This window comes from Alligator sinensis, unplaced genomic scaffold (genome assembly GCF_000455745.1).
Source record: "Alligator sinensis unplaced genomic scaffold, ASM45574v1 scaffold79_1, whole genome shotgun sequence".
Taxonomy (NCBI): Eukaryota; Metazoa; Chordata; order Crocodylia; family Alligatoridae; genus Alligator; species Alligator sinensis.
The window spans coordinates 3,803-22,342 of record NW_005842706.1 but is presented as its reverse complement, the minus strand read 5'-3'; the positions used below and the strand labels follow the sequence as shown (position 1 = coordinate 22,342).

General features: G+C 45.8%; 1 pseudogene; it reads left to right on the top strand.

The window, feature by feature from the left end:
- Positions 1 to 8,346: 8,346 nt before the first annotated feature.
- On the top strand, positions 8,347 to 8,958 carry LOC112551979 (annotated as a pseudogene).
- The last annotated feature ends 9,582 nt before the right edge of the window (positions 8,959 to 18,540 follow it).

Here is an 18,540-nt window from a genome sequence, read left to right as displayed (position 1 = left end):
GCTGCGTTGTGGGGGGGCGGGGAGAGGTTTTGGAGGCAGAGGCAGTCACCGCTGGCACGGTAATATGCAATTTCACTATATGCGATTTTCGTCTTTACGCGCTGCCTTTAGAAAGTAACCCCCACGTAAGATGCAGGATGCCAGTATACCCCCAAAAGGCTGCCCACCAAGGGCAATGGGACCAACAGGTGTAATTCCATATGTATGGGGCCACCAGCAGGTGCTCAGGGAACAAGGTACAGAATTTTTTAATGTTCTGGTAAATCCTGAGCGAGAAGAACCTGTCAAGTATAATTTCCTGGGCCCCAACCTGCAGGATTTCATAGATTGAATAGATTTCATGGACATTAGGGCTGGAAGGGACCTTGAAAGATCATTGGGTCCAGCCCCTGCCCAAGAGGCAGGAAGTCAGCTGGGGTCAAATGATCCCAGCAAGATAGACATCCAAGAGTTTATTGAAAGAGTAGATGCTTGCACCACTTCTGGGGGGAGTCTATTTCAGGCTCTGGGGACATGGACAGTAAGTAATAATTTTCTTCTGTCCAGCCTGTTAACTTGGATATAGCATTTAAAGCTCTGGTTTTCGGGAATTGGCTTATAGGTATAGATATATGCATTATAGGGGTTCAAGATGGGCATCATGGGTTAATTGATTTCTAAAGAGTTTGGGTCTCACACACAGAGTCTCGTATAGCCCTGGAAGCAGACAGGCTGTCTAGCACAACAAAGCCAATAGACGGACACTGTCTGAGAACTGAGGGGGGCATACCATAACACAAGATCGCAGCCTTCAAGGCAGACAGGATGTCTAACACTACAAGGAAACATAGCCTGGGAACCAAGAAAGTAAGTACAATACTGTCCCATAACATGAGACAAGTGATACCAGCCACAAGGTCCCAGAGCAGAGCGGGGCCTAAATCCTGGTTTTGGGGGAACAGAACAAATTAAGAGAAGGCCCAGAAGGCTACATGGATGTGTGACCACAGAGAGACAACCAACCAGAGATAGCTATGGATGAAGAGTCATCAGGAGTCATCAAGAGAGAAGGAGAATACAAAAGCAGAGACTTGAGAGTAACAAGGGGTTCCTCCCTTTGTCCCGTACCTCCTATCCCTCCTCTTTCCTGAGAGTGGTCGTCATCCCCATCCCTATCACCATCCCCTGGGAAGACTCCCCGAGGCCACCATGCACAGAGGGCATACCAGAAGCCTGTCTCATCCACCCCACTGGAGAGGGTGTTGTGGGCCTTGGCATCCCACCTCCAGACTGCCAACACCTAAGAGAAAGAGCCTCAGAGTGGGGCCTGCATCCTGACCAGAGGTACTTTGACTATGATGAGAGCCCTAGGATTGGTAGATATAGAACTGCTTAATTGTTTGTATTGTTGCTTTTCTGTTATCACTCTGTATCAACAAACTTGCCTATTATCAACTGGCAGGTGGGCAGGTGTTGTGGTCGGTCTGAGGGTTGTTTTTGCCTGGAAGAAAGGTATAGGGGCTGGGTCCAAATCCAGTGCCAACACACCCTGAAATGGTCTTCCTGGAGTTTGTGACCATTGACCTTGTCTTCCCTTGGGGTGCCCTGGTGTCCTGATTCACACCCCTTGAGTTGTTATGTACCAACCTCAAACCTTGGTTTTGATGCTGGTTTGGCACCATCTGTTGGTTTCTCCATGCCCCAGTAATTCAAAGCCACAAGACCCACATCAGTACATCCCTTTGCAACTCAACATAAGGATCCTGGGTGGCTTGGTGAGAGGTTTTTGTCATGTCCTTTACTCAGACCAGCTAGCAATGGAATTGTGCAAAGCCTGAATCCTCTCTTTGTTTTTGTATGAAACAGCCTTGTTTCCTGGGGCCCCACCTTGCCCACAAATGAACAGTCTTTGCAAAACAGGAATATCATTTAGTGGCTGGTGAATACAATTCTTTGGTTTTCTGGCAGAGGCATAATGATACCTGCTGTCTCTGTTGCCTTCTGATTGGTACTTAACTTTATACAAGCCTCTGTACTGTGCAGCCCTCATGTACAGCAGTTTCTGCCTCTAACTTGTGGCTAGGGCCTGGAGAAGTGGATTCCTAGGTAGCTCCACCCTACCATCACTGGCTTCACAACTATCATTTGTGGCCTCAGTGAAACTCATAATTTCTTTATGGATTTTGACCCATTAATCAAGGCTCTTCTGGACTACCTACTTGACCACATTCTGTCATCCATGTTCACGTTGCCTTCATTTCTATTGGTGCTGACATCCTGACCTTGGATCTTGGTAACAATTACAAGCACACCTTCCATCACTGGTAAAAAAAAGGCATTTTGAAACTGGTCCTTTCACCTCATAGGGTGAGTATGGCGTATGGAACTGTTAATGTTGATTATTTGTTACCAAGGAATAGGAAAGGAATTTCCTTTCCTATTCTATATCAAAGAATGCCAAAGAATAGAAAGACTTCAATTCATTTTCCTCTCCCTACACACTTTCTTGACTGTCAACCCCATCGTTTTAGAGATGCAGGATTTTCTCTGCTATGGTTCCCTTGCTTTACCTGTGGCAGGTTTGGGTGTAATGTCTAGTGTTGTGTCAGGCTCGCCAACAGATTTAGGTAGAATAGTGAACCTACCAGGTGGGATATTCAAAACTAATGCTGTAATTTAGAAAGTGAACGCAGACTGTGCTCTGAAGTCACTTAGGGAAAAATCAATTGAGGAACTTCAGGCATTCTAACAATTAGAAAGGAACTACATGGGCCAGAATGGGAGAATGAAGATGCCTAGTTTGCTTTTTTGGCTTATTGGAGTTAATTCTGCTGAAGGCTAATTCATAGAGGATGAGGGGGAACTGCCTGGAAAATGTCATGGGAATTGCTAAAGAGGGATATTGGTCTCAACTCACAGTGCTCTCGGAGGGTGGACACCATCACGTGCTCCAGATTAGGAGGATGGAGTTCTCCTGTGAGCTCAGTAACATGACTTTACTCTGGTGATGGTATTGTAAACCTCCTTTGGCATGAGAGCTTTGTGCCTTAAACACTTGCCCAGGAAGTCCGGGCAAACAGCTGTAATACCATATTATTTGTCTCCCAGTGTAATGCTCTCATTACCAGGCTGGAGACCAGTGTGTGGATCATCTTTCAGCAACAGCACTGCCATCAATGCATTCAAGCACCAGCACTGTGGGTTCACAAGGGGCCTGTTTACCAAGCTCAACAGGCAGCCATTGACTCTCCAGTGGGAAACACAGTTAGAAAGGGGCCCATCATGTGGGAGTGGAATGGTGGAGGGTTAGCTGTGCTCAGTTCATTGCAGCAAATCACCCTGCAAGCTGGCAACTAAACATGGATCATAATCCCCAAAGCAAGGAGGAAAGAAGTAGAAGGGCAGGGGGTATTCAGCACCATGGAACATACTACAAGGCTGACAATGTTTTATGGGCTGAAAGATAAGTTAACTGTATCTTAAAGGATCATTGTGCTGACCCATAGGCTGCTGGTACGAGATATATGCAACTCTTTTCTTACCATCTAACAGATAGATGAAGATGGCAATATAACAGCCATATGAAGTGACAATAAGGAAGACCATGTCTTTTGGGTTGAGTCATTGAAACTGGTATAACAGAGCTGGACACAGTGTTCATTAGGCTGGGAAGTGTGGACTTGGGGACAGCGATGGTGGGGATGATATATCTTGGGAATTTGGCATTGTGTGAACACCATTTTCCTTGCTCTCAAGCAACCTTGTTCTGTGTGACCAGAGGCCTGGGAGTGTACTGGGCTTTTTTTTGCAAGAGCACGGGAGCCTAGAGATGTGTAAGAACTCTGCCTTGGATATAGGAGGTGCCCTGAACCCAAAGTGTTTCCAATTAAATACATAAGGGCTGGCCAACCAGCTTTTGGGGCCAGAACACTGTCTCATCAGAATGCTTTGCAATCAACTCTACTCCTGGATCCTAGCCTGATGGCTCATCTACCTTTCCACTTAATCTGGCACCACTGTTTGGGGATTGTTCAGGACTCATGGGACTGCCTGCCTGGAATCCCATTGGACGAGATATTGATAAACACTCTAGCGCACACAGAGGCTATTTGCACAAAAAATTGGGCAGACAGCAAGTGATCTCAGAGAATATTTCCACTAGATGCACTTTAAAATGACCCCTGAAGGTAGATTATTATTTACAAAGGTAGAGAGACTAGGTAGAGAGAAAGGTAATGGCAACAGAAAGAGAGATGGAGAGATAGGGAAACACATAAATATCCTGAAATGCATAACTAGTCTGCGAGCTAGCTAGGTAGATAGATAGACAGATTAATTTTAAAAACTTTGAATTTGCAAAAGGAGAGACATCTCAACAGGGAGGACTCCACAAAGACAAGCACTGTAAGTTTGTTGTTGGTTTTTCAGCTACTATGGCAGTACAGAAGTGATGTAATTCCTTCTGACTGGGATGGTTTAGCCAAGATATCCTACCTTGAGGAGTGGGCTAGATTGATGACTTCATTAGGTTCCTTCCAGCCCAACTTTCTTATAACCTGCTGATCCTGAGGCTGATTAAAGGACAAACTATTCAAGGGTAGTATGTATTCTTTTCAGATAGTTGTTGTCAGTTTAATTTTCAGTAGTGAAAATTGGGGGCTTATCTACCTGTGACTCTCTGGTGGCTTCCAAGTCTAAATTAAGTTTTCAGGTGGTTTAGCTGAACTTCATTAATTCCTTATGTAGACACTTTCCCTTTGGCTTGCCTCCTGTCTGAAGTGGAATGAGTCAAATAAACTAAGGCTACTTCAGTTCAGGCTACAGGAGTTCTGATTTAGCTTTAAAGCAACTGGGCTAATCCACTGGCACTTGACCACTTTGCTGGATAAGTAATCTGTAGCTTTGGGGAGCTCTGTGTAGAGAGAACCCATGAGATGGCCTAAGGCAGTGGCTACTTTCAGAAACCAAAGGTGGAAACTTTGTCTCCCGGTTCCATCCCATGGAAAGACATAGCAATATCAATGATAATTCATGTATGTCTATAATGGATTAAGAAGTCTTCAGTGAACTGTTATACTATTCCTAAAAGGTGGTAACCGGGGTTAGAGAGGATAAGTGGGATATTGTAAAGTCCAAGTCAATTCTCTGGTGAAAGACATAAGTGCAGCAGGACTAATTGATGTCATGCAATATAGAGCAGATGAGAAACAGGTAGACAACATGTGGAAGAAAACTGCTAAAAATATAGATTATCAATATGTCTGTCTGTCTGTGTTTTTCTGTCTATATGGACTCATAGAAAATTAGGGCTGGAAGGGACCTCAGGAGGTCACATCTAGTCCAACCCCCTGCTCAAAGCAGGACCATTCTCAACTATATCATCCCATCCAAGGCTTTATCTATTCTGGTTTTATAAAAAGCTCTAAGGGAGATTCCACAACCTCTCTGGGTAGTCAGTTCTAGTATTTACAACCCTGTAAGAGAAAACGTTTTTCCTAATATCTAACCTAAGTTTTTCTTACTGCTACTTAAATCTGTCTAGTTATATCATTTGAACTAATGAAAGATAGTCAATTCAACTTCATTCGATCAATGTGTATGTACTTAGGATCAAGCCTAATTTCACTTTTAAAGACTGGGGTGACATTTATATCACCTGGTTGTTAGAAATCCTGGCTGCATAGTGACAGATGCAGTGTCAGATATTTTCTTGGGCTGGGGGAGTAATCTACACCCCACTTTGTCTTACTCCATGAGCAAGGGGCATAGACACTAATATTGTGGGGTAAGAGGGAGGATCAAACACATGGTAGTCATATTATTTTCTTTGACTCTCTTGTTAGGACTTCCCTGGTATTATGCATGTGCAGGGTCATCCTGGTCTGTTGGGGTTTCCATGTGGGTGTGGTACATCCTACTGAACATGTCCAGTAGGGACATATGAGGAGAAATGGAGTTAGGTGCCTATCTAAGTGCCACTTTGGCCCACTAAGGTGATGAAGGATTTTTCCCTTTTATTCACAACAGAGCAGCTGCTCTGAATCCACTTTGGCTTCCCTCCATTCCAAAGTAGTCTAAAGCTACTTTGAAGTTCAGTTCCCTTGCACAACATCCATTTATTTGGATTACATTTCTTTGAGGACCCCCCATGAAGGGTGGTGCAGGGAAGTGGTTACCATAGAGAATACAGACAGAACATCAAAAGAAAAAGGACACTCACAGAGAATAACCAGAAATTGATAGACACCCAATGAAGGGAACTAACTTAGAACAGTGAAAATGGAAATTAAAGTGAAAAGCAAGAGAGAAGGAGACAGAGGGAGAGAGGGAAATTTGTTTCCTGTTTCTCTCTGACAATGTAAGAATGTGTATTTGCCAGTTTATTTTCTCAGAATAGAAATGAGGTTGGCCAGCAGGAAATGGTGTCCATAACACAGACTAGATGGCATAGATGCCTACACAGTCAGATGGATTGCAGATTGGCTGAAGGGTCGCACTCAGAGGGTGGTGGTGGATGGATCATACTCGACTTGGGGGGAGGTGGGTAGTGGAGTCCCCCAGGGCTCGGTCCTGGGGCCTGCGCTGTTCAATTTCTTCATCAGCGATCTTGATGTTGGGGTGGAAAGCAACCTGTTTAAATTCACTGATGACACCAAAATTTGGGGGGAGGTGAGCACGCTAGCAGGGAGAGAGAGATTGCAGAAGGATCTGGATAGGTTACAGGGGTGGGCAAACAGGAACAGGATGTGTTTCAATACAGACAAGTGCAGGGTGCTGCACTTGGGTAGTAGGAACCAGCAGCACACTTATACGATGGGGAACTCCCTACTAGAGAGCACGGAGGCGGAAAGGGATCTTGGTGTCATTATTGACTCCAAGATGAACATGGGCCGACAATGCGAGGTCATGGTTGGCAGGGCTAACCGGACCTTGTCGTGCATCCACAGGTGCATCTCGAGTAGAGCCAGGGAGGTGATCCTCCCCCTCTATGCGACGCTGGTCAGGCCGCAGCTGGAGTATTGTGTCCAGTTCTGTGCGCCCCATTTCAGGAGGGATGTGGACAACATGGAGAGGGTCCAGAGGAGGGCCACCCGCATGATCCGGGGACAACAAGGCAGACCCTACAGTGAGAGACTGTGGGACCTGAACCTATTCAGCCTCCACAAGAGAAGGCTGAGGGGGGACTTGGTGACCGTCTATAAACTCACTAGGGGGAACCAGAAGGGTTTGGGGGAGACGCTGTTTCCCCTAGCCCCCGCTGGCATAATAAGGAGTAATGGGCACAAGTTGATGGAGAGGAGGTACAGATTGGACATCCGAAAAAACTACTTCACAGTTAGGGCGGCTAGGAGCTGGAACCAACTTCCAAGGGAGGTGGTGCTGGCCCCTACCCTGGGGATCTTTAAGAAGAGGCTGGATACCTACCTGGCTGGACTCATTTGAGTCCCGTTTTTGTTTTTAGGGTTCTTTTGTTGTTCTCCCGCCCTGGCGGGGGGTCGGGCTAGAAGATCTATTTGGTCCCTTCCGACCCTAAAACTATGAAACTATGAAACTATGACTAGATCAAGATCTGGCCCCAAGTGCTGTGGTTTACTTTTGGTGAAATAGGAAGACTGTTATTCCTTCCACCCCATACCTATCTTTCCTGTCTTCTAAAGACAACAGTCCCGATGCTACTTTGATCTTCCCTTGATGTAAATGCTCTTGTGTCATGAACCCAAATGATCCTCCCTGGCCCTCTCTTAGTTGATAGAATACTCATTGAGCAGAATGTGGTGGATTTGCCCTTCCCTTAACTACTACAATTAGCTAAGACTAAGTCGGTGTGTTGATAGCACCCCAATTACTCCTAATGGAAACCAGCAGGAGCTTAATGCAGACAACAAAGTAATATCAGGGAAGGCTTTTTCTCTAGGAGATTTAGTAGATTGTTTCATGTAGACAATTATATAATGACTCCGACTCATGACTTTAGTATCTGTCATCCCTTTGCAGGTAGCCCACAATGATGCAAGGAAGAATATGTCAAATCAAAGCTCTGTGTCTGACTTCATACTCCTGAAATTCTTTGATGCTTCATATTTGCAGATTTTCTATTTTGCCATATTCCTTGTTATTTATATAGCTGCCCTGATGGGGAACCTTCTCATCATCATGGCTGTAGACTTTGACCACCATCTCCATAACCCTATGCATTTCTTTTTGATGAACCTGTCCATACTGGATGTTGGAACCATTTCTGTCATCATCCCCAAAGCCATGGCCAACTCCCTGTTAAACATTATGACCATCTCATACCCTGGGTGTGCCACCCAATTGTTTTTCTTTATTTTCTTGGTAGGAGCAGATCTTTGTATTCTGACCGTCATGGCGTATGACCGCTATGAGGTCATCTGCAAGCCCTTGCACTATGAGATGGTCATGAACAGATAAGCATGTGTCCAAATGGCATCCGGTGCCTGGGTAGCAGGGATACTCAACTCTGTCATTCATACTTGGAACATGTTTGCATTCAGCTTATGTGGAGGCAATATGGTGGACTTGTTCTTTTGTGAAATATCCCAGCTCCTCAAGCTTTCCTGCTCAGACACATATTTCAGGGAAGTCTGTCTGATGTTTTTCAGTTTCTGCTTTGTTTTGTGCTGTTTTATTTTCATTGTTTCCTCCTACATTAAGATCTTCAGTGCAGTGCTGAGAATCCCCTCAGAATAGGGCCGGCATAAAGTCTTCTCCACCTGTTTCCCTCACCTCATTGTGGTCTCTTTGTTTGTCTTTTCTGGCATGTTTGCATACTTCAAACCTACCTCCCATTCCCCATTGGGACTGGACTTCATAGCAGCTGCCATATATTCAGTAGTGCCTCCCATGATGAATCCCATCATCTACAGCATGAGGAACAAGGAGATTCTTGCTGCTATGAGGAAACTGGCTCACTGCTTGTTCTTCACTGACCACCAGGTGCCCATCCTTCTCCAATGAGCTTGCTGTCACTCTCTGCTTTTTTTTTTCTCCAGTGCCTGGTATATTTTTAAGGTAACAGCATCTGAAAAAGTAGGCCCCATTTTTCTCTACACCTGATTTATGATCACTAGTGGACCAGGAATGAGACTTTCTTTTCCTCGTGTAGCGAATGAAGAGTTTTTAAAGGTGTATAGAATTGAAATGGAGGCTTGGGGCATTTTCTGTAATGCCTCAGAATCTAGCCCCCATCGTTTGAAAGGAGATTTAGGCCTCTACATGCTAGACATACTTACTGCAATGGCTGGTACATAAGCTGTGTAAGACACCCATAGGTAAGATAAGCAGCTTTTTTTTTTTTATCGTACAAATAGCATTTGCTCTTTGCCAAAGCCTGTGGTGTCTGAAATTGGAGGCACTGCTTTAGCTGATTTAAGGGAAAACATACTGGTCTTATCCATCCATACCTCCTTAAGATCCCCTGACTTCTTACTGGCTACTGGCACATAGCCTTTGTCCTGATGTTAGTACCTCCTTACAGCCAGTCACAGTGCCTTGAAACTCAGGTGGCCTCAGCACCATCTGCATGTCCAAGTATCACAGTATTGCCAGTGGCAGAGGTGGCTAGAAGGATGAAGTGCTCACACCATGTGTCAAACATTTTGTGATAGCCCATTGAGTCCACAATGTGTGGCTAGAGTACGTGTAAGTTTGATTCGTAGAAGGAAAAAGCTGCAGGCAAGAAGCCTACTACTTTACCTTAAAAATGGGCAGCATGGCTTTCTTTAGTTAAATCTTTGTAATTGTACCTCTACCCTGTGTGGTAGGTCAAGGCCATATGCCTGCCCAAACCCAGCAGACCTGCCTAGTTGTAACTTGATCACAGAGGCTTGACTTCCCTCACTGAAGGACAGTGCACTCTGTGGTCACTCCCCATTTCCATCAGTGTAACAGTGTTGTGTGTCTATTCCCTAAGGTATTACTTTGGAAATGCTGGATCTGGGTATTGGTCTTTTTTTGTTAAGGTTAAAGCATATTTTTTCATTTTTTAACCACCAGTGAGAAGTCCATGAGTCCTTTTTTTGGTCTTCAGACATTAAATTTGATAAGTCAAATTAATCTAGGGTATAACTGTGTTGATAGCAGTGCTGCAACAAGAGTTGATTCCATTGAAATGTAATCTTCTGCCACAAAACATGTCCACAACTGAATTTCATTCCCTGTCCTTTGCAAGGATAATCATACCCAGTGGGACTAAATAAAATGAAGACCCATTTGCTGTTAGCTAATCCTCAGAACATCATTCTGAAGGGCTAAACTAATACAAAATACAGACAAATAACAGGTCCACACCAGCACCAGATGAATAGCTAAGCATCCATGATTTTTTAAATTAAATTAGAGCTGTATATCTCTGGAGCAACTTGAAAAATCTAAATTGATACCCTGCTTAAGGCTGACTAACCGTCTTGTATGTATGTTGAGCCAAAAGTCCAGTAGTCACTTGAATGACCACTCCCACCCCAAATCTCCACCCCTTACCTAGTCACCCAAATCCAGGGGTGGGGCAAAACATGGCCTGCAGCCCATATCTCGCCCACCAATTGGTCCCATCCAGCCTGCCAGCAGCTGCCAAGACCCTGAGGAGTGAGGGCTTTGCCCCATGTCCTCTGGCAGCAGTGGCTCTTCATGGAGAGGGAAGGCAGGTGGGAGAGTGGGACAGCAGCTCAGTGCACTGCATCATGCAGCATCCCATGTGGGTCAAGCTGCCAGCAGCCACAGTGCAAGGACTGCACAGCACCAGTATGAAGTTATGAGGGCAGTGGGATGGATGAGGAGGGAAGCGCCAAGAAATCCATGTCCTGCACAGCCTGGCTCAGCTCCAGCTTTAGCAGAATGGAGCAGTGCTGGGTGCAGCTCTCCCTCCTTAGGGTCCTGGCAGGATCTGGTGGGCCAGATAGGATAAATTGGCATCTCCTCAATCCCCCCACCAGTCCTCAGCAGCTCACTAAAACTCCGTAAGTGGTGAGATCAAATAATTGCCTATCCCTACTGTAATGAGCTACATATGGGATATGACACCCTTTGTGTCAACACCTTTGCCATCTCAACTGCCCACCCTAATTCACACCAGTGAAGAGTTCCTCAGGCAAGTCATTCCACTGAAGGCAATTTGCTAATTTTGCAAGCAAGCATCTTAGCATTCTGAGTAAAAGTTACACTGTTTGAGCTTTATTTAGTCCTGCCCCCAGAAGTAATTCAAAGGCCAAGTTCTGCCTTTTATTCTCACATGGAACAGTCCCTTTCTCTGGGACCAGTACCACTGATGTCCACAGGACTTATCATAAGTTAAGGTACTGCTACACATGAGTGACAGTGACATCAGTGTCTGATACCATTGGCAGAACAAGGTTAAAGTCTTTGGTAGCTTTTCTGGCATGACTACTTCTTTGGGATTCAGGCTGGGGAGCACAAATGCCAAGTGAACAATTCAATCCATATTTTGTTGCTTTTTATGTCATAAGTATGGGGCATTTTTCATAAGAATGAAGGACAAGTTTGGCTATGGCTAAGGTTGGAGAACCCTTGTTTGAAGTGCTCTAAAATCACTTGCTGGAGCTCCAAGGCAAGTTCAGGAAACCAAATTAGAGCTCCTCTGAGCAAGGCTGCTAAGGCATAGCTCCTCAAACAGAATATTTCTCAAAGGTGCTACACTGTCGGGGGGGTGGGGGGTGTTGGTTGTCGCTATGTTGGTCTAACTCCCTGTGCCAGAAGAAGGATGTTGGTACCTGAAAACTTGCAAAGAACATTTTTTTCCAACTATTTAGTTGGTCTAATAAAAGATATCACATTTACCCAAAGAACCTTGTCTGCATACATTGTCATGCACACATCTCCCTTCCAATCAGGGCTTCTTGAACAGCTGAATACATCATTATTTCTTTGTCAGCAGGTGGTCAGTGGGAGCACTAATATCAACAACAGCCAGGTGTCCATTGGTTTTTGGTGATTCCACAGGACGTAACAAACGACCCAGTGGTGTTTGGCTGGGTGAGAGTTGCTGGCAAAGTTTTTGTGGGAGGAACTTTGGAGACAAAACTCACACCCAGTACTGCCTAGCATTGACACAACTACCACTGTGACCTGCTGTTGTCAGGCATGCCACAGAATGGATATGTGGATCTCTATGTGGCCAGGGGGTTACTAGAATATAAGCCTATATGAAGTTGAGTATCAATCTGACTGCGGGATATAAAGCCAACTGCCAAGACCACGCTATGATTTGGGTAAGCAGTTGATTCAGTCCATGCAATCAAAACAATAAATTAAGTAATCAGGAATGGGAGCAATGAGTATTAGGCAGGAGGCTCCAATCCAGAGATTCAGAACATGGAGTCAGGATTAGGAGTTCCAAGTAGGTCAGAGGCACAATAAGGCAGTCTGTTGTGCAGAAAGTGAAACAAGTCTCTATGTGTACCCAGAATATAATTGCCATCCCTTGCTCTTGTGAACTGCTGACTCAGGACCTAACATTTGGAACAGTATTGTGCCCAGTCATGGTCATGCCCATGGGTTACCATTTTCACATGGAAGACCACCTAGTTGTGGTGGCCTGAACAGAACACTTTATGTTTTTCCACCTTGCTCCAGTTGGTGATGAAATCCACTAACTCCTCCTTGGTTCAATTAGCCATACTTGCACACAACACTGGATGTGGACTGAGGAGTGTTAATAAAGGAAGGTGAATGAATTAGGGCACATAGAGATGGGTGGATTAATAAGGGGATTGATGTCCAACCCTGACTTGGTGGCTGATGGATGGGCTTGGGGACATCCTACTTCCCACCCCAGGATCCATACCATTCTGGGCTGGAATCTCTGGAGTACTGGGTGGAAGATCGCTGGCTAGGATACTGACCATGAGGATGGGTGGGATGGTGGGGCTGTGGCAGGAAGCTTCAGGCCATTGTTGTCTGAGCCCAGCTCCACTTTTGAATTCACACAGCTCATTCAGGTTGCCAGCAGTTGCAGCAGGGTCTGGGAGTCACCAGTATGGTTCATGCCCTGAGTTGCTGTGTTGCATGAGAGAGCTGCACTTGCTCCACCACCAGGGGTAAATCTGGTGTTGGGAGTGTTATGGAGACATTGCAGTGGGTGTCTGCACTTCACATCTCTCTAGAAATTAGAATCTCATTAAGGCTGATTGCAGTGCCTTGAAACTGAGGTGGCCTAGGCAGTTTTCAGGGGGAGGGAAAATAGTATAGGAGTGTCATTGGCTGAGAGAGGCTAGAAGGATGGCATGCTCACACCATGTGTCAGGTAGTTTTCTGATAGCCACTTGTACCTTCCATATGTGCCTTAGAGTACATAGAAGAAAACTTTGTGCAAGGGAAAAGCTGCAGGCCAGTAGTCCTGTATTTTACTATGAAAAAGTTCAGTATGACTGTCTTCAGATGCTCCCTTTGCCTAAAGAAGGGTGTTTGTACCCAAAAGTATACAAAGAAGAATTTTTCCAACTTTGTTAGTTGGTCTAATAAAATCTAATATCAGATTTACCCAAAGAGCCTTGTCTGCCTATGTCTTCTGTGCAGGCTTCCTTAAAGTGCCTCTACCCTGTTTGACAGGTCAAGGTCAAATGTCTGCCCAAGCTGAGTAGACCACTTGGCCTGTAGTAACTTGACTGCAGAGGGGCTAGACCTCCTTTAGTGTAAGATAATACGTTCTGGGTTTTCTCCTCATTTTCAGTAGTGCACAAGCAGATTACACCATTGTAAGTGTAGAGTGCCTGTACCTTGCTAATGACTAGACCTGTGTGAAGTGGCTAGTATTCACTTTGGATTTGGCCAATTCGGGGGGCAGTGATTCAATACAGTGATTTGAATCTCTGTCTTGAATTGATTCAGCTGAATCTCATTCAGAGATTTGGCTGCTGCTGAATATCGGAATTACCCAGGCCCATCCCCTACCCGCTCTCCTAGCTCAGCAATGGCTGCCCTGCCTGTCGCAGCTCCCAGCACTTTGAAAAAAAAAAGCCCTGACTCACTGGGTGCTGCTGGGCATCGGGTGATCCCTGCTGCCCCCCACTGCCCCACACTGCATGGGAGGGCTTTGCATGAGTCCCCAAGCCCCCCTCTGCTCCCTATGTCCTCCCTATTTCTGCACCACCCACTGTGGTTCTGGCCCTTTAAGAAAAAAAACAAACCTGAGAAAAACCCTGCACTCACTGTTCTTGCCGGGGGGTGGGGGGGTGATCCCCACTGCCCTGCACTGTCCTATGCCATGTGCGGGGCTGTGCATGATCCCCTGAAGCCTCAAGGCCACTGGAAGAGCCATGAGTCCCAGGGTGTTCTCATTTTTTTTTCTTTAAAGGGCCAACGCTGTGTTGGGCAGGGCACCCACGGGCCATAATATATGGCCTACTTTATTGTTACTGCATATGACCATTATCATGCCACCTTCTCTGATGGAAGGTGACAAAGGAGAGGTATGCATCTGTGGGCTGCTGCAGCCTTTGGGTCACACAATGATCCCTGGAGATACAGTTAGCTTACTTCCCTGCAGTACAACATCTTCAGCCTTCTAGGATTTTCCCAGGGGTTGAAGGCCTCCTACCCTTCTACTTCTTCTCCATACAAGCATTTGCTGCACAACAATTGATTATGTGGGTGTGTGCATCTTCCATGAATATCTTAGTTCCTCTGCCTAGATAGGGTATGTGTCTCCTTGCTTAGAGGATCATGATCCATGGATTGTGATCCATGCTTTTGTAGTGTTGTTTGGGGAAATGAGTTGTGCTTCACTGAGCTTCTACGGTTCCACCCTCCATGATGGGCCCCTTACCAACTGTGTTTCTCCTGGGTAATTCAATGGCTCCCTGCTGAGGTTGGCAGGCAGGCCACTTGTGAACCCAAGTTGTTTCTGCTTGAATGCTTTGATGGCAGTCCTGTTGATGAAGGATACCCATTCCACAGGTTCGGCTAGAGCTCGGTGATGAGGACATTCTCCTGAGTGACATATGATATGATCTTGCAGCTGTTTCCTCCAACTTTCTTGTCAAGTGCTTAAAGCAGAAGGCTCTCATGCCAAGGGTGGTTGGCAGTACTATCACCACAGTAACAACTTGCTCCTAACTTCAGAGGAGAACTCCATCCTCTGAATTCTGAGTACATGAAGGTGTCCACCCCTCCCAGAGGGTCTGTGAGTCTGGACAAAAATCTCCTTTTGCAATTCCCATGAACTCTCTGCTCAGTTCCCCCTCAGCATCTAAACTTTCTGAATTGCCCTTCAGGGGACCTTATTCCAATGAGCCAAGGAAGCAATCTAGGGATCCAGATTCTAGCTTTTGGGTCCAGCTATTTACTTTTCAGATATTACAATGCCTAAAAGTACATCCCTGGATGTCACCATAAATTATTTAGAATACAGTTTTCATTAACATTCAGCTGTACCTTCTAAATCAAAACATTACTTTTGAAAATCCCACTCAATATGTTAATTCTTCCTTCTAAATTAGGCAAGGAAAGAGGTCTTGGCCTTCCTGTGTTAGCTTTTTGGGTTCCTGGAATTAGCTCAGATTATCCCAGTTTTATTCACTGAAGGAAGAGCCTGGTTATCACTGAATTGTATGTGAGACAGAAGTTTCCTGATTCTTTCCTCAGTGCCCTCTTTACCTCTTTGCTCCTCAGACTCTCAATGATAGAATCAGAGAAAAGTAGGGCCCACAGAGACTTCCAGAGAGCCTCAACTACAAGTCCCTACCTGACACAGCAGAAGCACTATTAAAATGATCCTATTCAAATCCATCATCTAATCTCTTTGCTAATCTACCATCAATCCTGACATGATGAAAGACATAACACCCGAATTTGACACAGGTGAAGAAGGGGAACTGCAGCAGCCAGCACCCTTCTTCTTTAAGATGAAAAGTTAAACAGTGGGAGTTATGACGGTATAGGAGAGAGAGAAAAATGTATTCCTGGACATTTGGTAACAAATAATCATCATTAAGGGTCCCATATGAAGTGCTTACCACCATGAGGTGAAAGGAGTAGTTGGAAAATGCCTTTTTCTTCTGATGGAAGCAATCCCTTTTTCTTCTGATGGATCGATTCTGATGATTTGTATGGTAACCAAGATCAGAGTACAGGATGTCAGCATCAGTAGAAACAGTGGCAGTGTGAACAGAAATGACAGAATGCTGTCCAGTAGGGAGCCCAGCTAGCTGTCACACTATGAGAGGCAAAACTCGTGACATGGGTGCTTGTGCAACTGTCTGTCTTGGGACATGGTGGGGGTGGGGGGTGAACTACTGCAGGCCGGGGGGGGGGGGGGGGGAACTACTGCAGGTCTGGCTGCTAAGCTACTGTGTTACCAGTTACCAATCAACCATGATTCACTCAGGGACCAGCTCAATACACAGAAACTAGCTAATATAATGAGTTAATGAGCAAGGATTAACACTAACAAAACCACACACTAAGTATAGGAAAGAATCAATACAGAGCTGAACTGCTTCTGCTCCAAGACAGAGACTGTCAGTTGCACAAGCATCCATGTCACGAGTTTTGACTGTCAGCAGCTAGGGGTGCAGGGCCCCAGAACCCTGAACCCCTGCACCTATCTCCTTGACAGCCGACAGCCTTCGTGGACTCAGTAGGGGCTGTCAGGCCTGCAGCTTTCACCCTGCTGCACCTTAACACACACAGTGTCACCCATGTCACAAGTTTTGCTTGTCCGCAGATTGAGGGACAGTTTCCCCCAAACCCCTGCACCTATCTCCTTGTAACTTGGCAGGCTTCATGCTCTCATCATAGGCTACCAGCCCTGCAATTTTCATCCAAATTAAAAAAAACAACAACAAAGTTATAGATATTTCATTGATTCCCCATTATACCCTATGGCCGAATCTCCTAATCAGCTCCAAAGCTTCAGAGCCGATTCAGCCAAATTGAAGCAGGAAACCGATTTGGAGCTCCAAATCAAATTGCTGGCATCTGAATTGGCCAAATCTGAACCCGAATCGAATAGTTCTCTATTCACACAGGCCTTTTGAGCAGGGCCTTTGCCAGAGAAAAACTCAATGCTGCACAGCCAGGGAAGGAACAGCATTACAACAAGGCTTCTCAGCTCTGCTTCCTGCTGTTGCTCATTTATTAGAAAGCAAATTGATTGCCAAATGGCAAGGTCCATGCTAGCTCATAAGATGACTTGGGTATGTGAACTGTGAAGTGCAGCTTGTACGGAGACACAACATGGGTCACAAACATACCAAACTAACCTCCTGAAACCCTGGTGGACCCAGGAAGCATGGAGCACTGGGAGTTACAGGATAGGGAGGAAATTTGGTTCATCTGCCAACTATTCAGGTTACTTTGGGATAGAATTTATCCATATCCCAACAGGACAAGTCTGGAGGCCTCCTAAAAAACGTTTTTTTGGATGCGTTCATGACCAAGCCGGGAAAAACCACCTCGATGAATCATTAGGTCATCCAAAAACTGTCTGTCCCCTGAAAAATGGGGTTCTCCCTTTTATCCAAGTGACTATGGGATGCAGTAAAGAGGGAAGTGCAAAATATGTTGTATCTGGGAGGAATAGAAGAATCAGTGAGCAAATGATTCTTGGGGCTCAAAAGGAGTCTATCCCATTATATAGGAATGGATGTAAGGGGACAAAAAAGCCTCCTTGACTGAACAGGGAACTCCAGGAGAGGCTGGGGGCAAAGAAAGAGATGTATAGGCAATGGAAGCAGGGGGCAGCCACCAAGGAGGAATATATCTCCCTGGCGCACTAGTGCAGGGAATCAGTTACACAGGCCAAGGCCGGGCTTGAGCTCAGGCTGGCTTCAACAATCAAGGACAATAAAAAGTCCTTCTTCAGGTATATAGCGGGCAAAAGGAAAGCTCAGAGCAACACAGGGCCCCTGCAGGACAAATCAGGACAGTTGGTGGTTGCCGCGGGGAAAAAAACAGAGCTCTTCAATGAGTGCCAAGCTGCTGGATGTGAAGCTGGTGGCAGCGCAGACTAGCCACACTGCTCTGCCTGGCTCTGTGGGGCCCCCCAAAGTATGGGTCCTGGGGCAGTCTCCCCAATTTGCCCCCCCTCCCCAGGACAGCCCTGACAACAACACTAGTATGCTGCTGAATACCTCAGTGAGATTTTGGTGTTCACCAGAAGTTGGCAGAAATATCTATACTGGTCAGGCTCACACAGGAGTCCCTTCAGGCAGCAGCCCTGAGGCCATGTCTAGTAGGGGTGTGCTAAATTTCGCCAACTGTTTCATTTTGAAGCTGTTTCAATGTGTTTCGAGCTTGAAACAGGGAAATGGAAATGAAACAAAAAGCATCAAAACAGCTTTGAAATGAAATGAGGGCACTCAAAACACTTCAAAATATTTCAGGTTTCAAAGCAGCCCAGTGGTGGGAGGCAGGGGAGAGCTATGGCTGCACTCCACATGGCTCTGCAGCCCCGTGTAGCTCAGCCCAGTGTGGAGTTTAGCCCTGACTCTTCCTGCCTCCTGTCACACGTCTGCACTCAATGGGACTGGTGGAGCCGATCGGAGCACAGCACCAGCTCTGCCCACTTCCTGATGCTGGGCTGTG